The 19,696-nt window shown below is 43.6% G+C and overlaps 1 pseudogene; it reads left to right on the plus strand.

Annotated features, from left to right (window-relative positions):
* Positions 1 to 16,723: 16,723 nt before the first annotated feature.
* On the plus strand, positions 16,724 to 16,818 carry LOC115931479 (uncharacterized; annotated as a pseudogene).
* The last annotated feature ends 2,878 nt before the right edge of the window (positions 16,819 to 19,696 follow it).

Below are 19,696 nucleotides of genomic sequence, written 5' to 3' on the forward strand. Positions count from 1 at the left end.
CCAAACTGTTGGGCTTACAGGCATGAGCCACCACGCCTGCCAATTATTATTATTATTGAGATAGGGTTTCACTCAGTTGCTTAGGCTGGAGTGCAGTGGCATAGTCATGGCTCATTACAGCCTCGACCTCCCAGGCTCAAGCAATCCTCCTGCCTCAGCCTCCCAAGTAGTTGAGACTACAGACGTTCACCACCACACCTGGCTAATTTTTAATTTTTTTGTAAAGACAGGGTCTACCTATGTTGCCCAAGTTGGTCTCAGACTCCTGGGCTCAAGCGATCCTCCCACTTCAGCCTCCCAAAGTGCTGGGATTATAGGTACAAGCCACTGTGCCCAGCCAAAATTATTTTTTAAATGATAAATTTAAAACATTTTGAATGATTTCATATTTCTATTCAAGAATCAGCTCATCAGTGATAATTTTCCAGACTATCCTACTTTTTTTTTTCTTTTTTTCAAATTTTATGGCAGGATTGTGTAGGTTTGTTATAGAGGTATATTTTGTGATGCTGCGGTTTGGAGTATAAATGACTCCATCACCCAAGTAGCTAGTATGGTACCCAATAGGTAGTTTTAAAGAAAGAGCATCTTTCCAAATGACTCAAACTAGAACCTCCAGGGGAAAATGCAGTACATCATGAATGACTAAAATTCAATAAAGCAAGAACTGAGTAGCAAAGGCCTGGGGGGAAATTAAGTGAAAGATTAAGAGTAAGAAAAAGATCTGTAATGACAAGCAATAAAAGGAGACTATACGGAAAGGTGCAGAAATAGAGTTTGTAGACATGGAAGGAAACACCAGACAATGAATGTCAGGTAGAATTGAGAGCAAGAAGAAAAAATGAGATACTTCAGAATGGTTGCTTTCGGGTGTGATGAGCATAATTTGACTTAATTAGACTGTCTAGAGTTTCTGATTTACATAATGCAGGAATAAAAGCTCAGGAGTGATGTGGTTACTGTTTACCTTTGAAAAACCCTATGTTTTTGGTCTTCTTTCAAATTCAGATTGGGTGGATCCTTTCATGTTCATTTTTTAATGTCAGTTTGTTTCTTCATAGTATTGTGAGCTGTAAACAACAGATGAGAAGGGCTGGGCACAGTGGCTCACGCCTGTAATCCCAGCACTTTGGGAGGCTGAGGCAGGTGGATCACCTGGGGTTGGGAGTTCGAGACCAGGCTGACCTACATGGAGAAACCCCGCCTCTACTGAAAATAGAAAATTAGCCAGGGGTGGTGGCGCATGCCTGTAATCCCAGCTGTTAGGGAGGCTGAGGCAGGAGAATCACTTGAATCTGGGAGGTGGAGGTTGCAGTGAGCCGAGGTCACGCCATTGCACTCCAACCTGGGCAACAAGAGTGAAACACTGTCTAAAAAAAAAAAAAAGGTGAGAAGCTGCTCTAAAAAAATGACTAAAAAAAATGACAAGACTACCCTCTCCCAAGAAATTAAACATCACCTTTATAATGGAAAGGGAAAGGACATTTTCCCTTTCCCTAAGTCCTTCTGAGGCCTAAAAAAGGTTCCTCTCTTGTGCTTTTTTTCAAGATTTCTTTTGGTTATACTGCATAATAGATATTAAATGTTTCCTAGTTCTGTATTCCTAATGATTGAGATAACGTTGTTTTTCTGGCTTAAACATGTGAATAGATCAGAACAGAAAACAATGTAAGGGAAAAACTAAATTTTTCAAAGGCATTATGCAAAGTTTCTCATGTGAGCTAATTAGGCTTGTATATTATGGTGGCTGATGATACAAGCTCTGGGGCCTACTGGGGTCCAATTGCCATTCTGAGCTGTGTGGCCTTAAGCAAAGTAGTTGATCTCAAGGGCATCAGTTTTTCATCTGTAACATGGAGATAATAATAAAGTCTAACACTTACAGTCGTTGGGAGGATTGAGTTAATATGCATGTAAAGCACTTATTAAGCCTATGTGTTTGTTGTTATTATCCAGTGAATTACAGCCACACTCAGAGAAGCCACAGAGATTAGAGGTTAGGAAAATTTGAATACTTAGAAGAAATCTTTTGGGTAGCAGTATGATTTAATGTATGTTTAAATGCTCTTGGACCAGTGCAGTGGCTCACATCTGTAATCCCAGCACTTTGGGAAGCCAAGGCAAAAGGATCCCTTAAGCCCACGAGTTTGAGACCAGCTTAGGCAACAAAGTGAGACCTCCATCTCTACAAAAAAATTAAAAATTAGCCAAGCATGGTGGCGTACGCCTGTAGTCCCAACTATTCAGGAGGCTGAGGCGGGCTGAGGTGGAGGATCGCTTAAGCCTGGGAGGTCAAGACTGCAGAGAGCCATTATCACCCCAGTGCACTCTAGCCTGGGTGATAGAGCGAGATCCTATCTCTCTTTTTTATTTTTTGACACGGAGTCTCGCATTGTCGCCCAGGCTGGAGTGCAGTGGCGCGATCTCGGCTCACTGCAAGCTCCACCTCCCGGGTTCACGCCATTCTCCTGCCTCAGCCTCCCGAGTAGCTGGGACTACAGGCACCCGCCACGACGCCCGGCTAATTTTTTGTATTTTTAGCAGAGACGGGGTTTCATCCTGTTAGCCAGGATGGTCTCAATCTCCTGACCTCGTGATCCGCCTGCCTCGGCCCCCCAAAGCGCTGGGATTACAGGCGTAAGCCCGCGCCCAGACGAAGAGATCCTATCTCAAAAAATAAATAAATAAACAGGCGGGGCACAGTGGCTCACGCCTGTAATCCCAGCACTTCAGGAGGCCGAGACGGGTGGATCACCTGAGGTCAGGAGTTTGAGACCAGCCTGGCCAACATGGTGAAACCTCGTCTCTACTAAAAATACAAAAATTAGCCGAGTGTGGTGGCGGGTGCCCGTAATTCCAGCTACTTGGCAGGCTGAGGCAGGAGAATCGCTTGAACCCAGGAGGCAGAGGTTGCAGTGAGGCGGGATCACTCCACTGTACTCCAGCCTGGGCGACAGAATGATTCGTCTCAATAAATAAATAAATAAATAAACGAACAAATCCTCTTTGCTATTGTGTAAAAAAATCAATTTCTTTTGTAAGTTACTTGCAAAAAGTCCAAACACGAAATGCTAAACAATCTGGTTGTAAGAGACCATAAACATCTTAATCTGTAGTTGGAACTAACATATCTTTACCACCAAAGTCTAATAAAGAGCAACTTCCAAGAAGCAAAATGTTTGCCTCCACTTGATAACTTCTGCTTGGAGTTTTAGCCCTGCAGTGGGCATTTGTCCTTTCGCAGCTGCACAAAATCCAAATTCCTTTATTGTGTTAGAGGGAAGATCCTACTATATGAGTCTTGGGAGGGAAAGCCAAACAGCCCAGGCCTTATTGGTTTCTACCTTGTGCTATATTTAGCCCCCTTCTAGGTACACAATATATGTTGGCTGAACTGAAAATGTAAACAGGAAGGAGAAAGGTTTCACAACGAGGACATACACAGTGAGTCAGGGCTTTGTGCTCTGTTCCCAACTAGCTCCACTGCGACTAGCTATCTTTGGTCACAAAACTGGCTCAGTTAGTTGCTATTTTCTGCATCAGCATATTTCAAAAGGAAATGAACCTGCTGACTTAAGTGATGTAAGGAGTAATCAATGAATGAAGATTAACTGGAGATATCCATACAAAATTATATTTGTATTTTATACTAAAAGATAAAATATGCCTAACTCGCAAATACTCATTATAAGTTTTTTGTTTGTTTTTTGTTTTTTTTTTAGTTTGCTTTAGTTCAGCTCCTAGGAATTTCTATACCATATGTTATTATAAACGTTAATTTATTTTATTCTTCATACAATTATAAAATAAAACAGGCCGGGCGCGGTGGCTCATGCCTGTAATCCCAGCCCTTTGGGAGGCCGAGGCGGGCGGATCACGAGGTCAGGAGATCAAGACCATCCTGGCTAACACGGTGAAACCCCATCTCTACTAAAAATACAAAAAATTAGCCTGGCGTGGTGGCAGGTGCCTGTAGTCCCAGCTACTTGGGAGGCCGAGGCAGGAGAATGGCGTGAACCCCAGGAGGTGGAGCTTGCAGTGAGCCGAGATGGCACCACTGCACTCCAGCCTGGGCGACAGAGCAAGACTCCATCTTAAAAAATAATAATAAAATAAATAAATAAAATAAAAGTAAAACAAAACGTTTTAGGTTGGGTGCAGTGGCTTACACCTGTTATCCTAGCACTTTGGGAGGCCAAGGTGGGCAGATTGCTTGAGGCCAGGAGTTTGAGAACAGCCTGGACAACATGGTGAGAACTTGTCTCTACAAAACAAAAATTTTTTTTTAATTACCCTGGTGTGGCGGTGTGGGCCTGTAATCCCAGCTACTCAGGAAGCTGAGATGGGAGGATCACTTGAGTCCGGGGCAGTGATCCAAGATTGTGCCAATACACTCTAGCCTGGGCGACAGAGTGAGACCCTGTCTCAAAAAAAAAAAAGAAGAAGAAAGAAAAATTTTTTTTATCATGTGTCCAAATTCCAAAATTCCAGTTTCTGCACATTTAGGGAATCTTTCTTCTTGTACTTAATTAAATAAAATCTTTTATTTAATTGGAAATTTAATAGTTAACAACTTTTTTAGTTTTAATTAAATTGTATATTTCTTACTGTATTATTCCTTATTCTTTGTTCTCACCTTCTTTAAGGGCTTCTATAAATTCAGTTTCCTTTTTTTTTTTTTCCTTTGAGACAGGGTCTTACTCTGTCATCCAGGCTGAAGTGCAGTGGTGTGATCACGGCTCTCTGCAGCCTCAGACTCCTGGGTCTGAAGCAATCCTCCCACCTTTGCCTCCCAAGTAGCCAGGACCACAGTCATGCGCCACCACACTGGCTAATTTTTCTTTCTTTCTTTTTTTTTTTTTTTTGTGGAGATGGGATATTGCTATGTTGCTCAGGCTGGTCTTGAACTCCTGGGTCCAAATGATCCTCCCACCTCAGCCTGGCGAAGTGCTGGGATTACAGGTATAAGCCACCACACCCAGCCACCAACTTTAACACACGAGTATACATCCTGTTCAGAACACACACATCCATACCTGGGCACCTTTGCTTTCTTTTCCCTGCCACCTTCATCAACCTCTGAGATTTTTGCAAATCGTAAATCATAGCCACAAAATACAATAGACTGAAACTCCCCCACACATGTGTGTGTCTCGCTAAAGCCAAGGTGATTTAGGATATAAGCTTAAAAGAACTATCAGCCAGGCGTGGTGGCTCACGCCTGTAATCCCAGGACTTTGGGAGGCCCAGGCGGGTGGATCACGAGGTCAGGAGATCGAGACCATCTTGGCTAACACGGTGAAACCCCGTCCCTATTAAAAATACAAAAAATTAGCTGGGCTTGGTGGCGGGCGCCTGTAGTCCCAGCTACTTGGAGGCAGGAGAATGGCATGAACCCGGAAGGCGGAGCTTGCAGTGAGCCGAGATCGCACCACTGCACTCTATCTAGCCTGGGCGACAGAGCGAGACTCCGTCTCAAAAAAAAAAAAAAAAAAAGAATTATCACTGCTGTTTATTGACCTGCCTTGCCATTTTATGGCTTTTCCCAATGAAATGAGACAGAAAAACATTTAATGAGAAGTACACACAGTTTGGGAGACATAGCATCTTTAGCAATCTTTACATATTAAATGCTGCACATGTGGGAGCGATAAGATGTAGATCACTTCCTGTAATACCATTTCCATGTTCCTGAAAATCTGAACATAAAACGAATTTTTGAAAGTGAAGCTTAATTCTTTTTGAAATCTGCCTTGAATCTTTTTATAAAACAAAGGAGCCTTCTGACATGTGAGCAATAAGCCACCAATTTATCCTGTTTTACCAGCATAGATTTTAGGCTAGAACTAAAACTTCATTGAGCTTTTAGAGGTTTGGTTAACGAATTAACAAACATTGGCTGGCATGATGGTGCTCATACCTGTAATCCCAGCACTCAGGGAGGCCAAGGTGGGCAGATCACTTGAGTTCAGGAGTTTGAGACCAGCCTGGGCAACATGGTAAAATCCCATCTCTGCAAAAAATACGAAAATTAGCCAGGTGTGGGACTACGTGCCTGTAGTCTCAGCTACTCCACAGGCTGAGGTGGGAGGATCCCTTGATCCCAGGAGGTAGAGGTTGCAGTGAGCCAACATTGCATCACTGTGCCCCAGGCTGGGTGATGGAGTGAGACTGTCTCAAGGAAAAAAAAAAAAAAAGAATTTACAAATATTAATTGAGCATCTACTAAGTGTCAGGCACTATACTATGTGCTCAGGTGCATTGGTGAACAAAACAGATAAGATCCTGCTCAAATGAAGTGTGCAGCCTAAAAGGCAAGACAAGCAACAAGCAAACAAATAAATGAGATAATTACAAGAGAAAATAAGCAGGATGGTAAGATGGGAGAGTAGGCTGGGTGCAATGGCTCACACCTGTCATCCCAGCATTTTGGGAGGCTGAGGCAGGCTTATTGCTAGAGGCCAGGAGTTCAAAACCAGCCTGATAAACACGGTAAGACCCCGTCTCTACAAAAAAATTTAAAAATTAGCCATGCGTGACGGTGTGTACCTGTAGTCCCAGCTACTCGGGGGTTGAGGTGGGGATTGCTTGTGCCTAGGAGTTTGAGTCTTCAGTGAACTATGATTGCACCACAGCACTCCAGCCTGGGGAACAAAGGGAGACCTCGTCTCTACAGAAAAATTTAAAAATAAAAAGAAATGGAGAATAGTGGAGAAAGCAGCCTTAGAAAAGATCACCAGGGGCTGGGCGCAGTGGCTCATGCCTGTAATCCCAGCACTTTGCGAGGCCGAAGCCGGTGGATCATGAGATCAGGAGTTTGAGACTATCTAACACGGTGAAACCCCCGCACTACTAAAACTACAAAAAATTAGCCGGGCGTGGTGGCGGGTGCCTACAGTCCCAGCTACTCTGGAGACTGAGGCAGGAGAATCGCTTGAACCCCGGAGGCGGAAGTTGCAGTGAGTCGAGATCGCGCCACTGCACTCCAGCCTGGGGGACAGAGTGAGGCTCTGTCTAAAAAGAAAAGAAAAGGTCACCAGGGAAGGTCTCTATGAGGAGGGGTCTTGGGAGCTGAGGCTTGAAGACGGAGAGAAAAGCAGCTTGTGAAGAGCCAAGGAAGGGCATTCAGGTATTAACTTGGGGGAAATTTCATAAGTGCAGGGGCAAAGAAAGGCCCCAGGGAAGGCTTTTTGTTGGAGTTGTGTTTATCCAGTATACATAGAGGAGAAGACTGGAGATAGGAGAGACCAATACCTTGGCTCAGTGCTCTAGTTCTCTTGCTTTTTTGAAAGATGTTCCCTATGATGGCATCTTTGAAATATGATAGTATTTCCTCAGGAATGCATAGGTTGAAGGAAAAAAACAGGTAAGCACCTGTGTTTCTTCCCTTTTAAAGCTCAGATGCCACAGGACCGGGGGCTGAGGGAAAATAGATGGTAATGGAGGCATACTTTCTTTTTTTTTTTTTTTGAGATGGAGTCTCGCTGTGTAGCCCAGGCTGGAGTGCAGTGGTGTGATCTCACTCACTGCAAGCTCCGCCTCCCGGGTTCACGCCATTCTCCTGCCTCAGCCTCCCAAGTAGCTGGGACTACCGGTGCCCGCCACCATGCCTGGCTAATTTTTTTTGTGTGTTTTTAGTAAAGACAGGGTTTCACCATGTTAGCCAGGATGGTCTCGATCTCCTGACCTTGTGATCTGCCCGTCTCGGCCTCCCAAAGTGCTGGGATTACAGGCGTGAGCCACTGCACCCGGCCAGTGGAGGCATTCTTTCAATAATAACAGTAACCTTCTGTTGAGGACTTACTCTGGGAGATTCTAAGAGATTTACATTAATCTCATTTACCCTCATAACCAGACTATGAAATGAGGTACTCATTAGAGATGCACTCAGCTGCAAGTAATAGAAGACCTCAATGACAGTAGCTTAAATCGATGGTAAATGGGAGGATTTTTTCTCATATAGCAAGGACTTTCAAGGTATACAGTCCAAGGCTAGAAGAGCTGCTCAATGATGCTGTCATGGACTCAGGATCCCTCCATATTTCTGCCCCTCCAGCCTTAAAATGTTGGTTTTTGTTTTCTGCTTATCCCCTTACAGTTACAAGATAGCTGCTACAGCTCTAGCCATTGCATGTGTGTTACAGGCAGAAGAGAAGAATACACAGAGAAGAAGGAACAATACCTCAGACTTCATTTATGTCTTACTGGTGATAACTGAACCACACTGCCAATTCTGTCTGCAAGAGAAGCTGGAACACACATTCTCCTTTTTTTTTCTTTTTTCCTAAGATGGAGTCTCACTGTGTTGCCCAGGCTGGGGTGCAGTGGTGCGATCTCAGCTCACTGCAACCTCTGCCTCCCAAGTTTAAGTGATTCTCCTGCCTCAGCCTCCCGAGTAGCTGGGACTATAGGCGCACGCCACCATGCCCTGCTAATTTTTGTATTTTTAGTAGAGACGGGGTTTCACCATGTTGGCCAGGATGGTCTCGAACTCCTGACCTCATGATCCACCTGCCTCGGCCTCCCAAAGTGCTGGGATTGCAGGTGTGAGCCACTGCGCCTGGCCACATTCTACTTTTTATAGCCCGTAAGGTATAGGTAGATAAGGGAGGAGGGAGTTAGACTGAAGATCAGGTTTGCCAGTCAGTAGTACCTGCCAACATTGGGATTATCTTTCCATGTAAAAATCAAATTTAAAAACTGAGGTTTTTGACCAGGTGCGGTGGCTTACGCCTGTAGTCCCAGCACTTTGGGAGGCCGAGGCGGGCAGATCATGAGGTCAGGAGTTCAAGACCAGTCTGGCTAACACAGTGAAACTCTGTCTCTACTAAAAAACACAAAAAATTAGCCAGGTGTGGTGGTGTACGCCTGTAATCCCAGCTACTTGGGAGGCTGAGGTAGGAGAATCGCATGAAACCAGGTGGAAGGCAGAGATTGCAGTGAGCTGAGATCGTGCCATTGCACTCCAGCCTGGATGACACCGCAAGACTCCATCTCAAACAAACAAACAAACAAAGAAAAAACTGAGGGTTTTGTTGTTGTTGTTTCTTTTTCTTTTTTTTTTTTTTTTTTTGAGATGGAGTCTTCCTCTGTCGCCCAGGCTGGAGTGCAGTGGCACAATCTCAGCTCACTGCAAACCTCCACCTCCCAGGCTCAAGCAATTCTCCTGCCTCAGCCTCCCCAGCAGCTGGGACTACAGGCATGCACAACCACGTCCGGCTAATTTTTTGTATTTGTAGTAGAGATAGGGTTTTGCCACGTTGGCCAGGCTGGTCTCGAACTCCTGATCTCATGTGATCCACCCACCTTGGCCTCCCAAAGTGCTGGGATTACAGGCAAAAGACACCGTTCCCAGCCTTTATAAACTGAGTTTTAAAGGAGTTACACTAAGACACAAAGTCACAAGCAAACAAGGGATGGATTCCATGGTTTTAACCACTGCCTATGTCAGCAGACAACACTTCCATTACTTACAGTGTTCCAGAAATACAAAGGATGTTTGTGGCAGCAACAACATCCTCAAAGCAGCATTAGGAAAAGTGGCACAAGCATTCATAATTATCAGTCATAGTCATCATTACCAAAAACATTTATTACCAAAACTTCTATCCTAAATGACAGGGCTGCAAATAATTAAAGGACATTTTTAGTCCTTGAGGGAGTTACAAGTTCGTTGGATGAACCAGACACGCAGTGGCTCATGCCTGTAATCCCAGCACTTTGGGAGGCTGAGGTTGGCAGATCACCTGAGGACGGGAGTTGGAGACCAGCCTGACCAATATGGTGAAACCTCATCTCTACTAAAAATACAAAAATTAGCTGGGCGTGGTGGCAGGTGCCTGTAATCCCAGCTACTCGGGAGGCTGAGGCAGGCAGAATCACTTGAACCTGGGAGGTGGAGGTTGCAGTGAGCCGGGATGGCACCATTGCACTCCAGCCTGGGCGACAGAGCAAGACTCTGTCTCAAAAAAAAAAAAAAAAAAAAAAAAAAAAGATAAACAACAATGCATGTAAGCAGATAAGCATAGGTTTGGTACCAAGTGAATGGTTGCAACAATATAAGTGCTAGAAGTTCCAAGCATAGAGAGATTAGCATTAGAGACTATATTAACCACTGAGGGCTTTGGAGATCAGGTAATTCAAGAACTCATTTTATGAATGAGGAGTCAGAGGTCAAGTAGCTGAGCAGAAACTAGGACCCAGAGATAGAGTATTTTAATCCATTCCTTTTCTTCATGGCACACTGCTATCAAGGACTAAACTATTCAATGAAGGCTTCCTGGTGGAGATGGACTTTAAGCGGAGCCTTGAAGGCAGGGCAAGAATTAGACAATCAGAAGCAGAGAAGTAGAGTGTTTCAAGTCGGCCGAATGTCATAATAAAAGCTGTAGACCTGGGAATGAGTATGATGTTTTCCCACAGTAATGAGGAGATGGGTTTGGCTGGAATGGAGAGAGAAGAAAGGGAAAGCAAGGTTGGAAGTTGGTGGAGGTAAACGCCGTGGACTCTAGCTGTCTGGAAACAGGGCCAGGACACTACTCACTGTCACACAACTTTCTTGCCATTGGACATAGCTGTAGGACGCTGTCCACCTACTGAGTAGATCTGTCTTTGCTGGTAAGGCCACATTCATCCATTTGTGCATCAGGTGCTTATAGAGGTTCTGCAGTGTAAGACACAGGGCTGAATACTCTTGAGGAAATGACACAAATTAGCCATGCATCAGGCAGGCAAGTATCTAATAATCTGGAAAGGGAGATTGGATTTACACCTAAATAATCACATGTAGGGCCTGTATGCAAGGTAGACGTGATCTATTTCAGATACAAACAAGCTGCCTTGCCATTCAATAAAATGAAAGGAAAAATGATGTCTAGTTGGTGAGATGAAGGAACACTTTTCAGGAGAGGCAGCACTTGCACAGAACCTGGAAGAATTGGTGGAATCAAGGAGCAGGGCAACACTGCAGGAGGGAGCAACTTCAGCAAAGTTGGGTGAGGGGCAGGGAGTGCATCTAGTTAACAGAGAGGATTGGAGGACGCATGAAGGCAATAGAGAGGATCAGAGTGAGTGGTGTATGTCACCAAACCAATCCCTTTGGGGGCTCATTGGCTGAAGAAGAACTATAGGGTGGCACTGCCGTTGTGAATATCTCCTGGTTGCTCGGTTTTCCTCATATAACTGGTCCAGGCATTCAAAGGCTCGCTCTGTCTCCCAGGCTGGAGTGCAATGGTGTGATCAAGGCTCATGGCAGCCTCAACCTCCCAGGCTCAAGCTATCCTCCCTCTTCAGCCTCCTGAGTAGCTGAGACTATAGGCACAGCTAATTTTTATTTTTGTTTTTTGAGAGATGGGGTTTTGCCATCCTGCCCAGGCTGGTCTCAAACTTCTGGGCTCAAACGATCTGCCTGCCTTGGCCTCCCAAAGTGCTGGGATTACAGGTGTGAGCCACCACACCTGGCCCAAAGGCTACTGAGATTTTAAATTGGAAATAGTTGGCGCCTAACAATTGTGTCAGTTACACCAAGCAAACATCCTTCAGGTCCCACTTTCTTATTTATTTATTTGTTTTTGAGACAGAGTCTTGCTCTGTCTCCCAGGCTGGAGGACAGTAGCGTGATCTTGGCTCACGGCAACCTCCACCTCCCAGGTTCAAGCGATTCTCCTGCCTCAGCCTCCCAAGTAGCCGACATTACAGGCATGCGCCACCATGCCCGGCTAATTTTTGTATTTTTAGTAGAGACAGGGTTTCACCATACTGGCCAGGTTGGTTTCGAACTCCTGACCTCAGGTGATTCACCCACCTCAGCCTCCCAAAGTGCTGGGATTACAGGTGTGAGCAACCGCGCCCGGCCTCTTTTTTATTGTTTTTATTTTAATTTTTAATTTTTTAATTTTTTTTAATTTTATTCATCTTTTTTTTGAGATGGAGTCTCACTCAGTCATCCAGGCTGGAGTGCAGTGGCATGATATTGGCTCACTGCAAGCTCCGCCTCCCGGGTTCATGCCATTCTCCTGCCTCAGCCTCCCGAGTAGCTGGGACTACAGGTGCCCGCCACGACACCCGGCTAATTTTTTGTATTTTTAGTGGAGACAGAATTTCACCATGTTGGCCAGGATGGTCTTGATCTCCTGACATTGTGATCTGCCCGCCTTGGCCTCCCAAAGTGCTGGGATTACAGGCGTGAGCCACTGAGCCTCATCCCTGATCCCACTTTCTAACAGTGATATGAAAGAAAGTTTTATTGAACATTATTAGGAGGTTTTTGAGTGCCACTCAGAAATGAGTTGATAAGACTCTCTGACGCCGGGGGGCTGGCTTTTCAGGAAGCTTCTATCTCCAAAACAATAATAAAAACAAAACAACATGTCCTCTAGGAGGCTAAAAAGGGAAGAGGTAAAGAGATGTCAGCTCTGCAGGAAAAGCTTTCCAGGCCCGGGCATGCTCTTCTATATGGTGATCTAAATTTAGACTCCTATCTGAAAGCAGGAGACAGACTGTTTGTTTCCATTGTAAATTCCACTTTCCCGGTTTGAATTTCCTTTAGAATCTTGTGGAGTCATTTCAAAAACTCCCATCCCAGGCCGCATCTGCTCCCAGACGGTAGACACACAGAGCTGTGTTTTGGGGTACAGGAACACAGGAAGATTCCAGAAAACTCCTCAAAAGTTGAGAAGCCGTGCAACTTGGAAAGGAAAGTCATTATTTGACTGTGACAACATCAGCTATGAGGAAGATTTTCTTCACAGTGCCCTACCTTCGCCCCCACACTGCTCTTGTTTCTTGTCCACAGGGCAGTGGGTTACTAAAGCTGATGGCTGATTGCCAATTGCATGCAGATGCCTGGGGTTCCTCCTTGTCAGCCTCTTCCTTGCCACTCCCCTGTTTGTGCCTTTCTTTTATCGCTTCCCTCCTGGGCTGACACAGAAGGTCTCAGTACTGTGTGTGTTGTGTTTTGAGGGGAGGTTGGAGCCGGAGTGGGATGTGTTATCTGAGGGTGAGGGAGGGTTGGGGACGGCAGAAATTCCAACGAGGAAACATTGGAAAATCTGTCCTTGTTCTTTCTTCCTGTATTCTTTGAGACATGTGATGATGCTTTCTTGTCCTCCTAGAAGTTAGTGGTCACAAACTAGGCCATCCCTGGGTTCAAAAGTAGTCTCCTTATAAAAGTTTTTTTGTTTTGTTTTGAGGAAGGGTCTGTCACCCAGACTAGAGTGCAGTGGTGCAATCTGGGCTCACTGCAACCTCTGCCTCCCAGGCTCAAGCAATCCTCCCACCTCAGCCTCCTGAGTAGCTGGAACTACAGGCATGAGCCACCACACCTAGTTAATTTTTGTATTTTTGTAGAGACAAGGTCTCACCACCTTGCCCGGTTGGTCTCGAATTCCTGGGCTAAAGCAGTCGGCCCGCATCGCCCTCCCAGAGTGCTGGGATTACAGGTGTGAGCCACCATGCCTGGCTAGATTAGCTAATTTTAGTAGCTACATAGTGCTCTAAAATTACTGAGCATTTATTTCATCACTTCTGGGGATTTTCACTTAATGACGGAAGAATCTCCTAGTGAGAACACTGAAATTCTGTTTCTACCAGAGTAGAAAATAGTCTGCAAAGCCATACACCTTCCCCTTAATTTTTCTAACATTGGGAAAAATTTGTCTAACATTAATAAGCCATTTAGATAAATAAGGAGAAAGAAAACAAAAAACTTTGTGCTGTCAACAAAAATTTATTGAATTAGAAGAACTTTCATGTAGGAGAAAATTGGAAGAGGAAAAAGAAGAGTGAAGTGTGAGAGACAACCACTCTTTTTTGCTGAAATAGAGTCATTCCCTAACAAGATTTCACTTTCCTGATGTTAAATAAAAATTATGTTCAGGTGTGGTGGTGCATCCCTATAGTCTCAGCTATTAGGGAGGCTGAGATGGGAGGATCACTTGAGCCCGGGAAGTGGAGGCTGCAGTGAGCCATGATTGTGCCACTGCACTCCAGCCTGAGTGACAGAGCAAGACCCTGTCTCAAAAAAAAAAAAAGAAAAAGAAAAAAGAAAAAAAAATCATGGGAGGTCATTGTTTCAGACTAAGCTCCTGCACTAGGCCCCAATAGACCAGACTAAAAATTAAAATGGAGTCATCCATGCTACAGTTTCACATCACCAAACCCAAACTAAATTGTTATTTGACCTTCCAAGCAATCACGAGAGAGATAACAGCCAATTTCCCAAACAGGCCAGTGTAAATCTTCAGTCTGCAGGATAACGGAGTTCCCCCCGCTTTAATTCTTATGTAAAAAAGAAGCAGACTGACCTAATATTAACTAATCAGTTATTTTTCTATTGTTCTGTCTCCCTGTCTCCCCCTTACAAGAAAAATTGCTTTGAAACTAATGCTGGCCTTTGTTCTTGGCTTCTGCTCTCTTCAGCCCTTCCCTGTCTATAAAGACAACCCCTTCTGCTCAGCTCCGGAACACTTACTCTATTTTATGGAATGAAGTGCTGCCCGATTCTCATCACAGCAAGGGCAATTGAGATCTTTAAACTACATTTGTTGAAAATGTGTCTTTTGACGCTAATGTTTAAGGAGCATCCCTTATCAGAGATCATTGTGCAGAGCACACACCCAAAAACTGAGGAGAAAGAAAGGAGGGGTTTAAACGTGCTTTTTTGAAAGGTTTAAGAAGACCAGACGTACCCTGGGAACATCTTCTTAAGGACAGTTCGCAATAGTTCCAACATTCCATTAAAATTTGTGGCTATTCTGAAAGTAATTTAAGACAATGGCTGTTGAACTGAGCAACCTGGAAGCGCCAGGAAATTTTCCGGGCTGGCCTCAGGGTCCTCCCTGTACAGCAGCTTTCAAACACGCTGGCGAGCCAATTTCTTCCTCGGTGAGTGCTTTTAAAAAATCTCTCCTCCCCTCTATAGCTTCTAAAATGTTACTATCATTATTTGTTTAGTTATAATGTAAAATATGGGATGATGAAGGCTTAGTGTTACAAAGGATCAGTGAAATCACCAAGTGCTAATAAATCCTTCTTACACAAAATTTACAGAACACATTTTCTCTAAACGGCCCGGTTTTAAACTATGGAAGGCAGTGTGTTCTCCAACAGGATCATGATTTTCAGAGTAAGTCTATAAGCATGTCTCCTTAGATAGGTCGGCCTGCTGAGTAAAACAACAGCCGTGCCTAATCGTGGAATGAATTGTCCCTGACAAGAACTGCCCATGACCCGAGGGATTCAGACAGGACAAGATTCCAGAGGGGATTTCTGCCGCAGCTGCGGTTCCGTAACCTTGGCCTTCAAGATCCCTAGTTTTATGACCTGGCAGCACATGAACGGTGAAAATAAGAAAGTCCATTGACCAACTGGAAGAATCTTTGTGCCCAGGACTAAGAATGATAACCATCCAGTTCAAAGAAAGCAAACAGGTTGGGTGCAGTGGCTCATGCTTGCAATCCCAACACTTTGGGAGGCAGGTGGATCACGTAAGGCCAGGATTTCGAGGCCAGCCTGGCCGACGTGGCAAAACCCTATCTCTACTAAAGATACAGAAATTAGCCAGGCATGGTGGTGCAGGTCTGTAATTCCAGCTACTCTGGAGGCTGAGGCATGAGAATCACTTGAACCTGGGAGGTTGTAGTGAGCTGAGATCGTGCCACTGCACTCCAGCCTGGGCGACAGAGGGAGACTCTGTCTCAAAATAAATAAATAAATAAAAAAGCAAACAAACCTAAATGGAGTGATTTGGGGCTATGTATATGTGAGTGACTTATTAGAAGAGTCCTCACGTTTCTACTAGTTTTTCTTTGCACTTCTGACCCATTTTGTGTAACTTATTCTTCCTCACCTTTTACAAAGATTTATTACAAAACAAACTGCAGTGCCTTGTTGAAAAACCATTCCTTGCAGTGCGATAGGAAAGTTCTAAAGAACACTGAGTTTGTCTTCTAAGTGTGAACAGAAATTTACAGAGCTTATAGGAGCACAATAACGTTTTAAAAAATACAGATGTATGTATGTATTAATTCGTTCTCCTTTATCCTTCATTTATTTTAGTTTTTATTGTGAAATAATAATACACACAAACACCTATGTATCCATCACACAGGCCAAGAAACAGCACATTCCCCTTCTCCAGACTTACACCTAATTCGGATTGCACTGTCTCTCTCTTTCCTGCAATTTCTGTCATTTCATTATTTTTCTGTATAGTTGTAATCACCTATGCTTTTATCTTGAAACAGTATATCATTTTTGGAATAGAGTAAGTAGAGTCATGCTTTGATCTTGTGATGTTTCTTTGCTTAAGATTTTATTTTTGAAATTCATCCATGTTGATGTAAATCAGTAGGATTTCATTATATGATTACACCACAATCTAAGTATACATTCCACCTTTGGTGGCCATTCATGTTGTTTCTTTGCAATTATGAGCAATGCTGTTCTATTTTTGTATGTGTCTTTGAGGGCACTTGGGCACGAACTTCTAGAGGGCATGTACCTAACATTGGAATTACTGGTCCCTGTGTGTGTGCACGTTGAACTTTCTAGATAATATCAAACTGTTTTCTAAAGTTGTTACAGTTTGACTCTGGGTACCCATAGTCCCAGCTACTTGGGAGGCGGAGGCAAGAGGATTGCTAGAGGCCAGGAGTTCAAGTCCTGTCTGGGCAACATAGGGAGATCCCATCTCTTAAATAAAAAGATTTTTTTTTTTAAGAAGTTGTACATGTGCAATGGCTGCAAACAGCAGCTTCCTTGGTAGTGTGTGCAGCCTGTTTCTTGTATGGGTTGCTCTAAGGGACCTTGGAGACAGGCCTTTCAGATGGGGGTTCATGTCTCTGACCTTGCACTACCCCAATGTAGGCTCCAAACAGGCATGTGAGGTGCCTTTGGAAAGAAAGCCCCAGGGCACTGTGGCCAGGGTTAACATTGGCCAAGTTATCATGTCCATCCGCACCAAGCTGCAGAACAAGGAGCATGTGATTGAGGCCCTGTGCAGGGCCAAGTTCAAGTTCTCTGGTCACCAGAAGATCCACATCTCAAAGAAGTAGGGCTTCACCAAGTTGAATGCTGATGAATTTGAAGACATGGTGGCGGAGAAGCGGCTCATCCCAGATGGCTGTGGGGTCAAGTACATCCCCATTCGTGGCCCTCTGGATAAGTGGTGGGCCCTGCACTCATGAGGGCTTCCACTGTGCTGCCCCCTCTTAATACTCACCAATAAATTCTACTTTCTGTCCAAAAAAAAAGTTGTATGATTTGGATTTGAACCAGTGATGTGCCTGAATGCTGGTTGATCACTGCATGACCTTAGCATTAGTAACACCTCCAACACTTGGCATTGAACAACTTTAAAATTTTTAACCATTCTGGCGAGGCATGGTGGCTCACACCTGTAATCCCAGCACTTTGGGAGGCCGAGGCAGGCGGATCACATGAGGTCAGGAGTTCCAGACCAACCTGGCCAACGTGGCAAAACCCAGTTTCTACTAAAAATACAAAAATTAGCCAGGCCCGTAATCCCAGCTTCTTGGGAGGCTGAGGCACGAGAATTGCTTGAAACCGGGAGGTGGAGATTGCAGTGAGTCAAGATCACGCCACTGCACTCCAGCCTGGGTGACGGAGCAAGACTGTCTGAAAAAAAAAAAATTAATTAATTAAAAAAAATTCAGTCGTTCTGATGGGTGTGTGGTGGTATCTCATTGCAGTTTTTTTTTTAACAATTGATTTAATTTATTTAAGAGATTCCACAATAACATAAAACAGAAACCAAAAACCTTTTTTATTTCTCCCCAAATCTGGTAAGATTAACTTCTGGCATTTCAGATAACCTAAACTGTCACAGAGATTTGAAAACATGATCTAATGCACAAATGCTATACAATAAATACAGCTGATTAAAATTTTAAAAAAATTAACAGTAGATAAGCTGTTGTACGTATAATTTGGTATTACACATAAAACAGTTTAACCATGTTATTTAAAATAAGACGCAGATACAGAAAACCACATTAAATGATAGCTTAATGAATTATCTTTTTTTTTTAATACTTTAAGTTCTAGGGTACATGTGCACAAGGTGCAGGTTTGTTACATATGTATACATGTGCCGTGTTGGTGTGCTGCACCCATTAACTCATCATTTACATTAGGTGTATCTCCTAATGCTATCCCTCCCCCCGTCCCCCCACCCCACAACAGGCCCCAGTGTGTGATGTTCCCCTTCCTGTGTCCAAGTGTTCTCATTGTTCAATTCCCACCTATGAGTGAGAATATGCGGTGTTTGGTTTTTTGTTCTTGCGATAGTTTGTGGAGAATGATGGTTTCCAGCTTCATCCATGTCCCTGCAAAGGACATGAACTCATCCTTTTTTATGGCTGCATAGTATTCTATGGTGTATATATGCCACATTTTCTTCATCCAGTCTATCATTGATGGACATTTGGGTTGGTTCCAAGTCTTTGCTATTGTGAATAACTTACTTTCTCCTGATTACTTGTCAGGCCTCTGAGCCCAAGCTAAGCCATCATATCCCCTGTCACCTGCACGTATACAATCCAGATGGCCTGAAGCAACTGAAGATCCACAAAAGAAGTGAAAATAGCCTTAACTGATGACATTCCACCATTGTTATTTGTTTCTGCTCCGCCCTGATACAATATATTCTCCCCCCTCCTCACCTAAGAAGGTACTTTGTAATATTCTCCCTGCCCTTAAGAAGGTACTTTGTAATATTCTCCCCCCTCCCCCCCCCGCCCTTAAAAATGTACCTTGTACGCCTATCCCAAACCTATAAGAAGTCATGATAATCCCACCACCCTTTGCAGACTCCTTTTTCGGACTCAGCCCGTCTGTACCCAGGTGAGATAAACAGCCTTGTTGCTCACACAAAGCCTGTTTGGTGATCTCTTCACATGGATGCGTGTGACATTACTAATGAAATTAAACATCTTTTCATAAGTTTATGGGCATTTGTGCTTATTTTTTGGGAAATTCATCTTCATTTCTTTTGCTAATTTTTCTACTGATTGCAAAATTTTTACTTACTGATTCATAGGAGTTCTTAATATATTCTGGATTCTAATCTTGGGTTGATTATATATGTTGCAAATATATTCTCCTGGAATGGTGCTTATTTTTGTTTTGTTTTATTTTACTCTTTTTATGGTCTCTTTTAAAGAAGTCCTAACTTTAATGTAGATAAATGTATCAGTCTTTTCCTTTATAGTTAGTGCTTCTTGTGTCTTGTTTAATAAATCCTTTCACTCAGAATTTGATAGCATATTCTCCTGTATTATCTCCTAAAAATTTTATATCACGAATCATGGAGTCTAAGTTGACATTTATTATAAAAAAATCAATCACAATTTCAGAAATGGTAAAATGTGGAAAAGAAAGTATATCCTTGAAATGATGACAGGAGCACAATTTTGATTTCTCATTTAGGTCTTTAATCCAACTAAAGCTGATTTTGGGATATGATGTTGAGTTGAGTCTAAATTTAGTTTTGCCATATAGATAATCACTATGGTTTGAAGCATTCCCCAAACTTCATGTGTTGGAAATGTAATCCCCAAATTCATATGTTGATGGTACCCGGAGGTGGGGCCTTTGGGAGGTAACTGAGATTAGATAAGGTCATGAGGAGTCCCCATGCTGGGACTGGTGGCTTTATAAGAAGAGGAAGAGGGAC

This window comes from Gorilla gorilla, chromosome 17, assembly GCF_029281585.2.
Source record: "Gorilla gorilla gorilla isolate KB3781 chromosome 17, NHGRI_mGorGor1-v2.1_pri, whole genome shotgun sequence".
Lineage (NCBI taxonomy): Eukaryota > Metazoa > Chordata > Mammalia > Primates > Hominidae > Gorilla > Gorilla gorilla.